Below are 17021 nucleotides of genomic sequence, written 5' to 3' on the forward strand. Positions count from 1 at the left end.
AGTGAATGTGCTTATGCAAAAGGCTGGGGTCACTTTTTCACACAAAAGGGAAGCTGAAACATCACTATAGTGGAGTTGTTTAAACTCATGGCAGAAGACTGTGGTTTACAGAAAGGTTAAAAACAAACAAAAAAAGAAATGTAATTAATTTCATTAACTCTCCTGTCCTTTGATCTCCATCATAACCTGTTCCCACCAGAGAAATGCCAAACATTTCTGACCTTCCCTGCAAACTAACATCTAGCTGATGTCTGTCCTCACCACTCCCAATACTCTTGCTTATAATTGGGGATCATATGGACCACCTAAGGATTAAATAATCAAAGGCCATTTTTAAAATTTATTTATTTTAATTGGAGGATAATTACTTTACGATATTGTGATGGTTTTTGCCATGCATGTGTCCCCTTCATCCCGAAGTCCACTTCCACCTCCCTCCCCACCCTATCCCTCTAGGTTGCCACAGAGCACCAGATTTGGGTGCCCCACTTCATACATTAAACTCTCACTGACATGTGGTATTGTATATGTTTCAATGCTATTCTTTCAAATTACCCCACTCTCTCCTCACACTGAATCCAAAAGTCCATTCTTTAAGTCTGTTTCTCCTTTGCTGCCCTGTAGATAGGATCATCAGTACCATCTTTGAAAATTCCATGTATATGCATTAATATACAGTATTTGTTTTTCTCTTTCTGACTTGCTTTACTCTGTATAATAGGCTCTAGGTTCATCCACTTCATTAGAACTGAGTCTAATATGTTCCTCAAAGGCTATTTTGAATGATAAGCTTTTCATTCAATAGAAAGGATATAATCAATAAAAAAATAAACTGAATTTTATTTTCATGGTTGGAATATATGTTGTTCCAAATGTACATCCACCTCTAACTTCTGTTGATTTCATGAACTTTGCAAGCTGGACAATATTGGCCCAAAACTGAGATTTGTCAGGTCAAGCCGTAGAGAGCGAGCAAGCCCCAACAAGACTTGTCTACCCTGCGCCACAAGTACTCTTGTATATTATTTGATCAAGTTGGTCAAAGTTGACAAATTCTATAGTTTAAGTCACAAGAAAGTGGCATGTAACTGTCTTTTTTTAAATCTATGGATTGTATTAAGATGTATGTCTGTTTATTTTATGCCTTTGGAAATTGTTATGATCAATGTTGTTGAGAAAGTGGAGAAAAGGGAACACTTGTACGATGTTGGTGGGAATATAAATTGCTACAGCCACTGTGGAAAAAAAAATAAAAATAAAACAACCATGTGATCCAGCAATGCATTACTGAATATATATTCAAAGGAAAAAAATCACAATCAGCATCTCAAGGAGATATCTTCTCTCATTTTTCATCACAGCATCATTCATGACACTCAAAGTAGGGAAACAACTAAATAAAATATGGTAGATAGAAGAGAATATTATTCAGAATATTATAACATTAGAATTTTATTCAGCTATAAAAAAGCAGGAAATCCTGCTATTTGTGATAGCATGGATAAAAATGGAGGGCATTATGCTAAATGAAATAAACTAGACATACAGACACAAACAAATACCAAAAATATATTCATTTACATGTGGACTCTAGAGAAAATTCATAGAACCAGAGAGTAGAATGAGGTTGCCAGAGACAGGAAGTGGAAGAAATGGGGAGATATTGGTTAAAACATACAAACTTTCATGCATAATGAGTAAGATCTGAGGATCAAATGTACATGGTGACTATAATTAATTACATTGTATTGTACACTTGAAATTTGCTAAGCAAGTTATCACACACACAGGTTCTCACACACACAGGAAGGTAATAACAAATATGCTAATTATCTTAATTGTAGTAAATAGTTCACAATGCATATTTATATCGAATCAGAATGTAGTATACCTTAAATGTAAACAACTTTATCTGTCAATTATACCTCAGTTAGCTGAAGGGATAAAGAAAACTGTTATGAACAATTCCTAACTCCTGCTACCACTGTTGTAATTTAAGACCCTAACAGTTTTTGCTTTATTCAAAAGAAATTTTCTTTTTCTCTTTGTTGAAATACTACTTTCAAGCAATGATCAATTCAGTGTCACTTCTGGGCTTCCCTTGTGGCTCAGCTGGTAAAGAATCTGCCCGCAATGCTGGAGACCTGGGTTCGATCCCTGGGTTGAAAAGATCCCCTGGAGAAGGGAAAGGCTACCCACTCCAGTATTCTGGCCTGGAGAATTCCATGGACTGTATAGTCCACAGGGTGGCAAAGAGTCAGACACGACTGAGTGACTTTCACTTTCACTTCCTTTTATGAAATCTTTCCTTTTTTTGTTTAAAATTTGACAAAATTTTTACTTCACAGTACCTTAATGTTATTGATAAAAGTGAAGGCACAGTTGAAAATGGATAATGTTGAAATAACTGTTAACTAGATTATGAAATAATGTGTTCATAGTTAACCAAGATAGCAGAAGACTTTAAAGTGATGCTCTGAAGGTCTTACATGGTACTTACAGCTGTAAGTTGCCAAGTTACAAGCAAGGTATAAACAGATAGAAATGAACAAATAATATAAAAAATTTAGGTAGGAGATTCATATTTCATTTCTCCAGTGACATATTTATGATTGAATTAAATTAAAGCCCTACTTGTACAGCAAACCCAGGTCCTTTTAGCTGGTTCAGTCAAAGAGGTAAGACCTCTGACTGGCTCACATGAGAAGCTCCACTCCTTGGCCCAGTTTTGGGGAGTTTGCCAGACTTGAGTTCATCAATAATTTCTTCAGTATACTTAGATGTCAGATCCTCACAGTAGTTGTCATTTATTTGAACCATTGGTGTGTTTACACAGGCCCCTAAACATTCCACTTCTATAAGAGTGAAAAGTTTCTCAAGTGTATTCTCTCCAATATTATTCCAAGTTTTTTCTAAATGGCTTCCAGTATGCAGTCAGAGTTTTGAAGCATGCAAGATGTAGTAGTATAAACTTGAATGAATGTGACACTTTCCAACTGGCTTTCGATTATACATTGTATAAAAAGTTGCTACTTCATATATTCTCACTGGAGGTACCTGTAAAATTTCTGCAACCTTGTTCATAGAGAGGGGCAGCCATCCATTCTGTTTTTGGGCAAAATCCAGGTCTGGAAGCAGAGCAGCTGCTTTATGCCCTTTTGGGTAGTTTTTTTGCAATGGCATCTTCTTACAGTTTTCCGGTATGAAATCAAATGGAGCATCTGGGTTATTCTCAGGAGTATCTCTGTTCACAAATAAGGCTCCTCCAGCTCCATTCTGCACAGCTGTCTTAGGTAGATTCCTTATATGCCTTCCCCAGTCGGCAGCAAGGCAGCCATGGAGCACTGGTGAGAAGAACATGGTGGGCCAAACTGCCATGAAACCTTTTCTAATTTCAGTTCCTCCCATCAGATTTTAATATTTTATTTCTCAGTGTAATGGTTGAACTGTAGTCAAATCAGCAGTTGTGTCATGATGTGCATATCTGTTTGACCTGTGATCCATCTTGAGGGCAAGAAACTTTATGTTATTAAGGAGTTGTCATCTATGAGTTCGTGTAATGTACTTTTGTGTAGCCACTAGAATATATGTGTGTGTGAGATAATTCTAAATCCAAGGGCAGTTAATTAAAACATGAAGTATCCTATTCAAAAATCCTTCTTGAGACATCAATAGAAAATGCTTCATAGATCATTAAATTTGCACAAGAAGATACAAAATTTACATAATCTAGTTGAATTAAATTTTCTTTGGTGAAATGATGTGTTTAAGAGATAAAATTGGCTGAAAATTTAGATAAATTTTTCTCTGTAAATTTTACTAAGGATCAACACCTTAGATATAAAATTCCATTTCATCATGTACACTTCATTTAGTAGAAAATGCTGAACCTGATTCATTTAGAAAATTGACTGATTCTGCCATTAGAATTCTGATGAATCTGAGTTGGAGTAAATGTTTCATGCAAGCACTTGTCACTGAATGAAAGAGAAAATGAGTTGAACTGCACCAAGCTGAGCTTCCCAAAATAGCCAGTATTGTGCATGATAATAGTAAATGACTTTATATGTAGCAAATGTGGACCAAGAGGTATACTCATTGTAATACACTACCTGAAAATAAGGTTGAATGAGAAGAGAAATAGCCTTCACCTTACCCTTTGAATCAAAGACTACCAATAATTACATCAGAAGACTAATGACTTTGAGTGACCAAGACTAGCTTAGCTCAGTTTGCAGTGGGAATCATAAAGACTAACAAATATACCTTAAACAAATATATCTTATGACCTTATTCTGTTCCCTCTTTCAAGCTTGTCCTGTTATCTTTTGTCCTACTTTCTATTAGGGACACCATTCATATATCATCTACTTTGGGGTGACTTCTAAAGCACTCTACTTAATACTCCAGCTTCTTCTGGATGCTTCCTTGCAACTTTGGACCCACTCGCTTCTATTAAAATTTCTTATTTATTTGTTTCAATTACCAACTAAATTTATCTGAGGGATGGAGCTGTTTCTTATTCAAAACTCTACCATGGGACCTCACACAGTATCTGACAAACACTAGGTATTCAAAACATACCCACTGAGAATTATACAGTGCAAAATTTCCACATACATACATATATATGTGTGTATATATATGGAGAATAAAGACCACTCCAAATAATGTACAGTTTCTACATATATTATTTTTTATGGCTTACATCCACTAATGTATATACCTTACTAGTTTGTTGAAACTATTTTTTCAGTCAAATTCTTGAAGGTTGTAAAGTGCATTTTGTAAATAATTGACTTCAATTTTGTGATTTTACCTGATGTGATTAAATTGGAAATGTTTCACTTCAATAACGTTGATTTGCTGATCCTCCTTTGTCCATTGATAAGAATTAGTTCAAGAAATACCCCCACATTGCTACAGGAAGCAGTAATTTGCCACATCTATCATTTTCTGTCTCCTGTGGAGCATAGTTGCCAGGGTTTCTAAATTAATATGATGAAATTGAAGGCAACTGTAAGTACAATATTTTTATCTCTTTCTCCATCGTTCTTCATCTATATTATTTCATTGGACTATATGAGAAAAGGAAAGCCTACTAATCTTCTTGTGCTATTATTTGCTATCAAATTGATTCATCATGTTTCTCTTTTGTTCCTAATTATAGTTATCCACCTTGCCCATCTGCAAAACTACGAACAATACATCTTTGGCTCTTTGACATCTTTTATTTCCATGCAGTATAAAGCTGTTTATAGCATATAGGCTATCAATCAACAGATAATGAGTGAACGCCTACCAAATGTAAAACAGAGTAGAGAATTGGATAGCTGTAAAACTGGATACCTGAGATGAGGAAGGTTAAAGTCCAGTTGGGGTAATGAGGTATACATGAAAAGTCACTCTGTATAGATATAAAAGTACAGAGGAGACAAATCTAACAGTTAAAATTATAAGAAAAACCCCTCTTTGATGGTCCCAGGGAGTTTTGTTGAATAAAAGAGCAGAGCATTATAGGCTGAGGTTAAGAAAGGTCATGAAGAAGAGGGAAGTTCATAATGAGAAAGGTGTGTCGGGGAGAATAAAAAAGTTGGCCTTCTAAAATAGAGGATTTCTGTAGGTGCATAATAAAATATAGACTGTATTACTCTGGCATAAGGCCAAGTAGAGAATATTGTGAGTTTGGAGACACTGATGGCTTTTAAATAGGAATGGAGTTAAGGACAAGGATTTATAATTTGAAACAAATTATAGTTCTTTCCTAACCTCACTAATTTTTCTAAAGTCTTCTTCTAACATTATCAGTATATATTTTAATATTTAATATTTTAATACATAAAATTTACTCACCTATCTTATACATATAATTGTAGAGTTTTTTAACCAAGCAGGACCCTATGAGGTCTTCCCAGAACAGACCCCCACCCATGTCCTCCACTTGTCTTTTGTCTGTATTAAAATTTTAGTCAAATAATAAATCTAATCATAACAGTGAGAAAATGCAGAGGAAAACAGTCAAGCAATACAAAATAATAATACTTTAGCCGTTAAACAAAATCAAGAACTTTTTAGTTCTTCCTCGAGGGTTATAGGTAAAACTTTGAGTCATATTTTTTTAGCTGTTTTACAAATATTGAAACTGCCATCATATGGAAAAAATTAACTATATGCTGCCCACAAGCACGTAGAACTCAGACTGATTGGAACCAGAAGGTTGATGATGCTGACTCATCACCAACCAATCAGAAGAATGTTCATGAGCTGATCACGCCATGCTTCTTGCACATTATAAGACTTCTCATAATCCCCCCCAGAGTGGACCACACAGTTGTGAGGACATTAGCCCACTGCGGTCCCTTTTGCCTGGCAAAGCAATACGAGGTACTCTTTTCAACTTCACCCAGAGCTCTGTCTCTGCATTTCTATTCAGAACCAATGACCAGAGGCCGAAGTTCAGTAACAGTTTGACACATATATACTCTATATATTCACAAAACAGCAAAGTATGTAATATTTCCATCACCTTCATATCTCTTTGATCATCCTCCACTTTTCACCACTACAGATTAGCTTGAGTTTTCTATTTTCAATGTTTCTTAATTAGATTTTCCTTGCATAATTCCCAAGGAATAGCTGACCATTTTTAATTTTGACAAAGAAGAATACAGTTTAAATTTCCTGATAGAAAGGGAATGAACAGTATATAGATGGAATATGAATGGTGACATAATGCAATTTTAGAGATCATATTGAATGATTCACCATAAAACCAAACCCTGTTTAACTTTACTTATGTCTTTGCTTTATTTGGATATTTGAAAAAGTAATATTGCTCACACCTTTTATTTGGGTATTTATAAGATGTTGTTGTTGTTGTTGTTCAGTCTCTCAGTCCTGTCCTACCTCATGGACTGCAGCATGCCAGGCTTACCGGTCCATCACCAAATCCCAGATTTTGCTCAAACTCATTTCCATTGAGTCATCGATGCCATCCAACTATCTCAAACCCTATCATTCACTTCTCTTCCTGCCTTCAATCTTTCCCAGCACTGGGGTCATTTCCAAAGAGTTGGCTCTTCACATCATGTGACCAAAGAATTGGAGCTTCATCATCAGTACTTCCAATGAATATTCAGGGTTGATTTCTTTCAGAATTGACTGGTTTGATCTCCTTGCAGTCCAAAGTACTCTCAAGATTCTTCTCCAAAACCACAGTTCAAAAGCATCTGTTCTTTGGTGCTCAGTCTTTTTGATTGTCTACATCTCACATCCATACTACTAGAAAAACCATAGCTTTGACTAGATGGGCACTGGTAGGCAAAGTAGTATCCCTGCTTTTTAATATGCTGTCTAGGTTTGATATTGCTTTTCTTTCAAGGAAGAAGCCTTCTAATTTCAAGGCTGCAGTCACCACCTGCAGTGATTTTGGAGCCCAAGAAAATAAAGTCTGTCACTATTTCCCTTGTTTCCCTATCTATATTCCATGAAGCAATGGGACAGGATGCCATGATCTTAGTTTTTTGAATGTTGAGCTTTAAGCCCAGTTTTTCATTCTCCCGTTTCACCTTCATCAAGAGGCTCTTTAGTTTCTCTTTGCTTTCTGCCATAAATGTGATGCCATCTGCATATCTGAGGTTATTGATATTTCTCCTGGCAATCTTGATTCCAGCTTGTGCTTCATCCAGCTGGGCATTTGTCATGATGTATTCTGCATGTAAGTTAAATAAACAGGGTGACAATATACAACCCTGATGTACTCCTTTCTCAATTTGGAACCAGTCTGCTGCTCCACGTCCACGTCTAACTGTTACCTCATACAGGTTTTGCAGGAGGAAGGTAAAGTGCTCTGGTATTCCTATCTCTAAGAATTTTCCAGTTTCTTGAGGAAAAATCTTTTCTTCCAGATTTCCTTTTATTCTGGCACTAGGGAAAAAAAAATGGAGTACTTCTTTCTTATGGTACAACAAAATCTTTATCATTAGTAACTGCAGGAAAAGCAAGGGTAAGATATTGCCATAGTAATGGAGAACACCTTAATTTGCTTCAATTTTTTTCTAAATTTAATAATAAAATGATAATTGGAAAATTATTCCAAGTATAAATTCAAAAAAGGGAAAAACAAAAGTATCTCCATTGGCTTATTTATCAGTGCATTCAACAAAATTTTATTAACAGTCTACAAAGTACCTGGCAATAATGTGTAGCAGGAGATAAAGCAGGAAGCAAAGTGAACCCAAATCTTTGCCCTCATGAGGGATACATGCCTATGGGGAAAAAATGAATGATAAAAAATTAAAAGAATATATGTGATAGCTAATGACAAAATTGAAAAAACATCAAGGGAAATGAGAGTGCTGGAATATGAAGAGGGGTTGAGGTTTCAGTTTTTAAAGGGATGAAAAACTACTGTGAAGATCATATTTAACCAAAGCCCTGGATAAGAACAATTGGGGATGTTAATGTGACCTAATAACTGTAGCTTTACCTCAGCTTACCCTCAACATGACACATAAATCTTATATTTTGTATCTATTTCCCTTAGCCTTTATTTCCTCCCCATTTATGTCTCTTTATTTTTTATCAATAATTTAATTTCCCCCACATTCTTAAAAACACTCTCCAAAAAAGTCTTTTAAAACATTTTTAACAATTGCAAAATATGCTATCACGGATATATCATAATCTACTTAAGCATTTCTTTTAGCATTTATTTATTTTAATTTATTTATCCTGTACATCATTGTAAATATTACTTTAGTGAGCACTCTTATGTAAAGAATTTTGTCCATATTTCTGATTCTTTCCTTAGACAGAATGGTCAAAGTGTGGTGAGTGACTATAAAAGTGAGAACAATCCCACATGGAGCAAATATATCTGTTTCATATCCTCAGCATAAAGATTATCTCTGTGTAGCATAGAGTATGTATAAAAAAGAGAGTAGAAATATCCTGTAGTTATGACATCTAACTGGGTTATTTTTCCTCCAAAGAAAGAGAAGTATCACATTATATCATTAGTTTAAGCAAATTGGTATTTAAGAAATAAATATTTCTAGGTGTCTGAGCAACTGTTCTCTTAGATTATAACAGCAAAGAAAAAAGATTGCCACTAACTCAAAATAGAAACAAACAGTTATGAGCAGAGAATAAGTAAGTATATATTTTGTAGGATGTAAATTTCACCTAGAATATTGTAAATGAAATGAAGATAAGAAGAAAGAAAAAAGAGAAAGATGAAGGAAAAACAATATCAGACTTGAAAGCCAACTGTAGGGAATAAGCATCTAAAATCTGGCTTGCTCATCTTTAGAAAGCCCAGATACCCTCATACTACCACTATGTTTCTGATGATAAGATATAGGGAAAAGAGAAAGAAAATTTCAGATGTAACAATCACTGTCAACAATTTGATATAGGAAAACTAGCAGTAAACAGTAAGTAATATAAAAATTGTTTGGGGCCTAGAGAGAGATGGGCCATAGCTCAGTCCTTGCCAGCTCAGAGAATGCAGTCATGTACAATTGCACAACAAGATGTTTAAACATATGTTTAATTGCCTTTAAACCTGACTCTGTAGTCAAGAACTATGGAAGGAGATCGTGTCTGATGAGCACCCCAAATTACAGGGTTCCAACACTGCCCTTCTCAAAATGTCCCCTAAATTGCAACATCTGTAAGATAAGACCAATGTCCCAGTAACCTGAGTTTCTCCTGTTTTATTTTTATTTCTTTTTTTTAAGAAGTCATGATTTTCAAGGCCTCAAAGATCTTTATGTCTCTTGAACTGCCAATTGAACCTAAAGGCAAGAATTTTTTATTTCTTTCTTTTCAAAAAAAAAAAAAAATCATGTGATTAATCTCACATGCTGCAGAATATATGCTGCCAGATTTTAAGAATCATTGCAAGACTATAATTAATCAGTATATTCTATTTTTTTGTTCAAGACTACAACAATCATAAAGAATAAGGTTTCAGAAATAAACACCCTCAAATAAAACATTCCTTAGTTTATTATAGAAATATCACAGTTTTGGGTTTTTTTTTAAGAAATGATGCTAGAACAATTGAATGTTGATTGAAAAAAAAATTAGCCTTTCCCCCACCCTGAATTACAACACTCACCAACCAACTTGAGTTGGAACTCAGACCTAAATGCAAAAGGTAAAGCAATTAGTCATCTAACATAAAACATAGGGACATATCTTCATAACTTAAAATATGATAAATTATATTCAGCTTGACACTAAAAAATTGCTTATCAAAGAAACAACTTATAAATTGAGCTTCATTAAATTAAAAAAAAAATGTTCAATCAAATATTTGACTAAGAACATAAAAAGGCACCCATTGCATAGGAAACATTCTCAGAACTCTCTTATACACCACATATTGAAATATAAGGTAAATGTATATACACATACACAGGGCCTCCCTGGTAGCTCAGTTGTAAAAGAATCTGCCTGCCAATGCTGGAAACACAAGACACATGGGTTTGATCCTTTGGTTGTCATAATCCCCTGGAGGAGGAAATGGCAACCCACTCATGTATTCTTGCCTGGGAAATCCTATGAACAGAGGACTCTCTCAGGCTATAGTCCATGGGGTCACAAAGAGTCAGATACAACTGAACAACTGAGCACAAGCACATAAATATATATATATATATATATATATGGGGTATGTAGTTTATATATGTATATAGTTTTCTGAGTTTGTTTCATAAATATAATAAATTATATTATCTGAAATAGTTTTTGTTTGTTTGTTTTCTAGTTACTTCAATTCCTCTGTTTCCTCCAAGTTTTTTTGTTAGTGTTTTGTTAATTTTTTCTTTTTACTTTTTTACATTTTTCTTTCCTCTTAGGGACTTTTTTTGGTGTTTGGGGATCCTTGGTTTGTTTGCTTATATAAAGAGTGGTCACTAACAACAAATTGGAAGATCAGAGGTTGTGGGTTGTTCTTTTAACCATGTGATTTTATCCTGGGCACATCTAGCTTAGGACATGTCCTGAGGGAAAACCCTAATATCTGTGTCTTTATAGTCTCCTCTTTGCCTAGTCAAATTTCCCAGAAAAGACTCTTCTATCCTGTTCTAGAAGTTTGAGAATAGAATAGGAAAAAGGAGGTATTGATATATGAATATTAACCTGATCATTCTATAATTCAGTATTGCATCGCTACAATAAAATGCTTCAAGTGTATCCAAGTCCAGACACATGCCACAAAGTGAGTTTCCAATACTCTACTCAGAAATCCTTGCTATAGGCCTTCATTTTAAAGGGCTCTCCTCTTGTTCTCTTCAGGCAGCACCCTTTCCTACAGAGTAAGGAATTTGCATGGTGAAGCAAATGTCTGTTTAGAGAGTGTCAACTTAAAAATATTCAGAATCAGAAGGTGAGGGCTATGTCTTATTTAATGGGAATTTTTTGTTAACACAAGTTCACATTCCCAATGCACAGTGAGGTGAAACAAACTGAAACACCAGAGTTTAAAGCAGAGAAAGGTTTGTTGCAAGACCATGCAAAATAATGTGGCTCATGCCCTGAAAAGTTTTGAGCTCCATGAAGGGTTTTGGCAAAGCAGTTTTAAAAGGCAGGTGTGGGAAGGGTTGGGTTACAGGGTATGTGATAAACTTGTGCACAGTTCTTTGAGTGGCTGATGGTGAGGTAACAGGGTGGTGACACAGGGGTTAATATTATCAGTCCTTAGGCTACAGGAGGACTGGGCTCTATGTTTGTGGTCATTCAGTAGTTCCTACATTTGATAGTGGGAAGGATATTCACACCTGCAAAACAACTCATGAAATTTGCATCAGATACTGCTATCTTGGTACTTTAGAGAGGAGCTAAATCAGAGTAGTATATGGGATTTAGGCCTGTCTCAGGAAGATCCCATAGGATCTGGCTTAATTACAGTTCCTCCTTTTTCCTTGTTACTCCTCAATCTTTTCTTTGATACTTTGAGCAATTGGAAGGAATGAATCTTGAATATTCACTTGAAGGACTGATGCTGAACCTGAAGCTCCAATGCTTTGGTGATGTGATTTGAAGAGCCAAAACATTGGAAAAGACCCTGATGCTGGGAACGGTTGATGTCAGGAGGTGAAGGGAATGACAGAGGATGAGATGATTGGATGGCATCACCGACTCAATGGACATGAGTTTGAGCAAACTCTGGGAGATGGTGTAGGACAAAGAAGCCTGGTGTGCTGCAGTCCATGGGGTCACAAAGAGTCAGACACAACTGAGTGACTAAACAAAAATCTTGAGGAAAACAAGTTTTGAACAAGAAAGGAATAAAGATTCAGATAGGGAGGTTAATCATAAACTTGAAAGAGACCTCACAGGGTCCTGCTTAGTTAAATTTTTAAGACTTCAAGCCAGGGAGGCAGCATTTCAAGTAACCCTGAGAGAACTGCTCTGAGCAGGTGAAGGGAGAAGCCAGGTTATATAAACGTTCTGCAACAGAAGGCAGGTAGTCTGAACATCAAAATATTTTTAACTAAAGAAATCCAGATATCCCAAAGTTAAGGAATTTAATGCTTTTCTATGGACTAATGACAGAGATGGGCTTACTGAAATCATTCCTTTTATATGCACCTCAGTTATCTGGAAAAGGTAAGTTTTCATTCCAATCCCAAAGAAAGGCAATGCCAAAGAATGTTCAAACTACCTCAAAATTGCACTCATCTCACATGGAGAAGGCACTGGTGACCCACTCCAGTACTCTTGCCTGGAAAATCCCGTGGACGGAGGAGTCTGGTAGGCTGCAGTCCATGGGGTCGCTAAGAGTCAGACATGACTGAGCGACTTCACTTTCCTTTTTCCCTTTCATGCATTGGAGGAGGAAATGGCAACCCACTCCAGTGTTCTTGCCTGAAGAATCCCAGGGATGGGGGAGCCTGGTGGGCTGTCATCTATGGGGTCACACAGAGTTGGACACGACTAACGCAACTTAGCAACAGCAGCAGTACACAGTAGCAAAGTAATGCTCAAAATTCTCCAAGTCAGGCTTCAATGGTATGTGAAACATGAACTTCCAGATGTTTAAGCTAGATTTAGAAAAGGCAGAGGAACCAGAGATCAAATTGCCCACATCTGTTGGATCATTGAAAAAGCAAGATAACTCCAGAAAAAACATCTACTTCTGCTTTATTGACTACACCAAAGCCTTTGACTGTGTGGATCACAATAAACTGTGGAAAATTCTGAAAGAGATGGGAATACCAGACCACCTGACCTGCCTCTTGAGAAATCTGTACGCAGGTCAGGAAACAACAGTTAGAACTGGACATGGAACAACAGACTGGTTCTAAATAGGAAAAGGAGTACGTCAAGGCTGTATATCGTCACCCTGCTTATTTAACTTCTACGCAGAGTACATCATGAGAAATGCTGGGCTGGAAGAAGCACAAGCTGGAATCAAGATTGCTGGGAGAAATATCAATAACCTCAGATATGCAGATGACACCAGCCTTATGGCAGAAAGTGAAGAGGAACTAAAAAGCCTCTTGATGAAAGTGAAAGAGCAGAGTAAAAAAGTTGGCTTAAAGCTCAACATTCAGAAAACTAAGATCATGGCATCCAGTCCCATCACTTCATGGCAAATACATGGGGAAACAATGGAAACTTTAACAGACTTTACTTTCTTGGGCTCCAAATTCACTGCAGATGGTGATTGCAGCCATGAAATAAAATTATGCTTGCACCTTGGAAGAAAAGCTATGACCAATCTAGACAGCATATTAAAAAGCAGAGACATTACTTTGTCAACAAAGGATTGTCTAGTCAAAGCTATGGTTTTTCCAGCAGTCACATGTGGATGTGAGAGTTGGACTGTAAAGAAAGCTGAGCACTGAAGAATTGATGCTTTTGAACTGGGATGTTTGAGAAAGTCTGAGAGTCCCTTGGACTGCAAGATCCACCCACTCAATCATAAAGGAAATCAGTCCTGAATATTCATTGGAAGGACTGATGCTTAAGTTGAAACTCCAATACTTTGGCCACCTGATGTGAAGAAGTGATTCATTTGAAAAAAACCTGATGCTGGGAAAGACTGAAGGTGGGAGGAGAAGGGGACAACAGAGGCTGAGATTGTTGGATGGTATCACTGACTCTATGGACATGAGTTTGAGTAAGCTCCAGGATTGGTCATGGACAGGGAAGCCTGGCATACTGCAGTCCATGGAGTCACAAAGAGTTGGACATGACTGAGTGACTGAACTGATCTGAACAGCTATCTGGGGCTAGTTTCCTGTGTTGTCACATCCTCAGGGCTCACCATAGGGTGTGTCTGAAGTCAGCTGGCTACTAGATGGCAAGTGGTCTTCGTTTCTTTCTTGAATTCCCTCAGGGCTCACCAGTTTACATTGGAAGGCTACAATTGCTGATGAGTGTGACATCCTGTGTTTACTGATATGGCAGACAATAATCCCTTTCTTAAGTATGACTCCTCTTCTAGGTCATAGCTCAGATACCTGAGACTCTAAACTTTCTGCCCAAATGGCCCAGCTCCCATTAGCAGTGTCTATGTGAGCATCACATTGGATCCCAGTTCCAATTTCATCCTCATGAGAGCAGACTGTAGTCTTAATGGATGTTCTCCTAGGCCAGAATGTTGACTAAATATTGGCTATTTGTATGTAATATACTCAGCTTGCACATCAAGATTCAGATTTCCACAAATGTGCACTTGTGGCCACTGATAGCATGAGGTGGAGGGAGGTGAGGGCAGAGAAAGAAATTGGTCTTAGGTCTAAGGCAAGGTCATAGTCTTTCTGGGCTCCCACAATTCAAGACAGAGGTGTGAAAACTCCAATAATACTAAATTTAAATCTGGTTTTTCCAGTTTCATAAAAGCATCTGGGACAAGGATGGAGGGGGCTTCCCAGATGATACTAGTGGTAAGAATCTGCCTGCCAATGCAGGAGACTCAAGAGACATGGGTTTGATCCATGGGTCAGGTAAATCCCCTGGAGAAGGGCATGGCAACCCCATCTAGTATTCTTACCTGAAGAATTCCATGGACATAGGAGCTTGAGTCAAAGAGATGGACACAACTGAAGCAACTTAGCATATGTGCATACAAGGTAGGAGGATGAAATATTATTATTTACTAAGTTTTTTGCTTGATATTAAAATTTGAAATTTTGCATAAATGCATTGATACATGGCCTCCATTAGTTTGTTAGGGCTGACATGACAAAATACGGTAAACTGGGTGACTTAAGCAACAGGAATTCTCACAGTTCTGGAGATTGGAATTCCAAGATCAAAGTGTCAGAGGATTTGATTTCTTGTGGAGCCTCTCTCCTTGACTTGCAGATGGCCACCTTCTCACTGCATCTTCATGTGGTCTTTCTTCAGTGCACATGCATCCCTGGTTCTCTCTGTGCATCCAAATTTCCTCTTATTGAAGAATACCAGTGTCAAAGTTAAAGCCAGACATTCATTACAGCCATTAAACAGATTTTATTCTGTAACTACTGACAGTAGAGAAAAGTGCTGAGTTTCATTCTGATTTGTTCAGAGATGTCTGGGTGTTTTAAAGAGAAATGAGAATATAGGAAGAAAGACCCGGGACTCAAATGAAAAATTACAAAGGCCTGGTCAATGTAAATGTGATCAGGCCAGCTGTATCTATCTGCTAGCTGGCTATTATTGAAGTCAGGACTCCATCCTTCCACAGAGACTGGAAGACAGCCCCTATCCTTCCTGATAATAGTATTTCAAAGGAATGGCTTTCAGATTCATGAAAAAGATACTTCTGAGTTGTGGGAAGTACATGTGCATATTGAAGGGACAGAGGAAGGAGTAACAATTGTAAATGCTCTATGAAAAGGAGGTCAAAGACCTATCTTCAGGTGTAGAAAAACTGTATAATCCTCCTGGCAACTGTGAGTCTCACAGGTAGATGTTTTAACAGGGGCTGGGATCATCCTAGGGACATCAGTTCAGTTCAGTTCAGTCTCTCAGTCGTGTCTGACTCTTTGCGACCCCATGAATTGCAGCAAGCCAGGCTTCCCTGTCCATCACCCACTCCCGGAGTTCACTCAAACTCACGTCCATTGAGTTGGTGATGCCATCCAGCCATCTCATCCACTGTCACAACCTTGTCCTCCTGCCCCCAATCCTTCCCAGCATCACAGTCTTTTCCAGTGAGTCAATTCTTCACATGAAGTGGTCAAAGTACTGGAGATTCAGCTTCAGCATCATTCCTTCCAAAGAACATCCAGGACTGATCTCCTTTAGGATGGACTGGGTGGATCTCCTTGCAGTTCAAGGGACTTTCAAGAGTCTTCTCCAACACCACAGTTCAAAAGCATCAATTCTTCAGCACTCAGCTTTCTTCACAGTCCAACTCTCACATCCATACATGACCACTGGAAAAACCATAGCCTTAACTAGATGGACCTTTGTTGGCAAAATAATGTCTCTGCTTTTCAATATGCTATCTAGGTTGGTCATAATTTTCCTTCCAAGGAGTAAGCGTCTTAAATTTCATGGCTGCAATCATCATCTGCAGTGATTTTGAAGCCCCCCAAAATAAAGTCTGACACTGTTTCCACTGTTTCCCCATCTATTTCCCATTAAGTGATGGGACCAGATGCCATGATCTTAGTTTTCTGAGTGTTGAGCTTTAAGCCAACTTAGTCTCATGCTGATAGGAGCTGTGCTACAGGTTGGTGGTCTCAGTGCAGGGGTTTGGATAGTTATTGTGTACTAGAGTTCTGAGGGTCTTATCAGTCAGACTGTATTGTGGCCCTTCTTTTAACGTAAACACCTCCAAAATGTTTTTTCTTCATACACAGTCATATTCTGAGCTATTAGGGATTAGGATTGTAGTATCTGAATTTGATGGAGGACTCAATTCAATAAATTAAATTGAATCACTCATTATATGGCAATCTGTGTGGAGTCCTGTCCTGAGCACGTCAACTCTCAGAGAGAGCCCACTTTAGCTCACTGATGTCACTTCCAACAGTGCTTATTGCTAATAATTCCAGAATCTTGTAAAT

The 17021-nt window shown here is 37.4% G+C and overlaps 1 pseudogene; it reads right to left on the bottom strand.

The window, feature by feature from the left end:
* Positions 1-2622: 2622 nt before the first annotated feature.
* Positions 2623-3360, bottom strand: LOC113900253 (annotated as a pseudogene).
* Positions 3361-17021: the final 13661 nt, after the last annotated feature.

Source organism: Bos indicus x Bos taurus, chromosome 2 (assembly GCF_003369695.1).
Source record: "Bos indicus x Bos taurus breed Angus x Brahman F1 hybrid chromosome 2, Bos_hybrid_MaternalHap_v2.0, whole genome shotgun sequence".
Taxonomy (NCBI): domain Eukaryota; kingdom Metazoa; phylum Chordata; class Mammalia; order Artiodactyla; family Bovidae; genus Bos; species Bos indicus x Bos taurus.